Below are 1409 nucleotides of genomic sequence, written 5' to 3'. Positions count from 1 at the left end.
CCCCCCCCAAAAAAAGTTAGTATTACCAGTGTATAATAGGTTTTATTTTAAATAGTTCAGTGCTTGGTGCAGAGGGTAAGGGGAGAACGTGTGTGTTTGTGTGTGTGTGTGTGTGTGTGTGTGAGAGTGATCAGGTAAGTAAACCTAAAATCACTGACTCCTACCACCTACAAATGAGTCAAACAAGGGAAGGCAGAACAAACCTAGAGATAAGAGTTGGAATGGTGACTCATATCTACCCTTGTGCAGCACTAGTATAGTGAAACACACTAGGTGGTATACATTTTATGTATCACATATATCTTTTTATATATAAATATGTCTACACAAATATATATACATATATGCTTTATATACACAATGTATGCATATGTATTATATGGATTATATGTAAAATATATAGCATAGTTATATGTGATTATATATGCATATATTGTGTTATGTGATATGTGTGATATGTTATGTGATTATATGTGATTACGTATATTATATACACATATATTATCACGTATAACTAAGTTTGATGAGCGGTGTTTGGTAGGTGCTATCTCCTACATCTGATAGGTGGTGTTTGGTAGGTGCTATCTCCTATGGCTGTATTTTTTTTTAACCAAATAAAATTAAAGGTGGAAGAATGTTGAAGGGAATAATAATAATATTAAATCAACAAATAAGAAATGGGAAATGTGATGAATTCCAGAGGCTATGTACACAAAAATCAGATTTGTTATTTTAAAAACCATCTCACAAAATTCATTGTGTACATTCAATGCAGTTTAAATATATGAATTACAGAAATTTAAAAATACGTTAAATTATTCCTAAAAAATACACTATAGGAGTTGTTGAGTACATATGCGTACAAAATAATGTAGACAGATTATGTATATTTCCCTAATTGTGAAATTTGGGTATATAATTGGATGGGACCAAACAAACTGGATTCAGCATTTATTTTAATAAATTTCAGTGTATTAGGATATTCTGGAAGCATTAATTTTCATATTTCTGCTTTGTGACTTACATAAGTACCTTTTTAATTTAAATGATTTAGAATATTACCTATATTATTTTTTATATAATTCTCGCATTCATCAAAGTTTTAATTGATGATTAATTTATATACTTGCATTGGCTAAATGTTTCATGACAGTAACAGTAGGACTTAGAGCAACTACTTGCTTCAGTAAGTTGGGTTTTTTTTTGTTTTCTTTTCTCAGATGGAGTCTTGCTCTGTCATCCAGGCTGGAGTACAGTGGCGTGATGTTGGCTCACTGCAGTGTCTGCCTCCCAGATTCAAATGATTCTCCTGCCTCAACCTCCTAAGTAGCCAAGCAGCGGGGATTACAGGCATGTGTCACCACACCCAGCTAATTTTTGTAATTTTAGAAAAGATGAGGTTTTAACAT

This window comes from Mandrillus leucophaeus, unplaced genomic scaffold (genome assembly GCF_000951045.1).
Source record: "Mandrillus leucophaeus isolate KB7577 unplaced genomic scaffold, Mleu.le_1.0 Scaffold90, whole genome shotgun sequence".
In the NCBI taxonomy this organism is placed as follows: Eukaryota; Metazoa; Chordata; class Mammalia; order Primates; family Cercopithecidae; genus Mandrillus; species Mandrillus leucophaeus.
The sequence above is the reverse complement of the archived record's forward strand: the minus strand, read 5'-3'. Positions refer to the sequence as shown.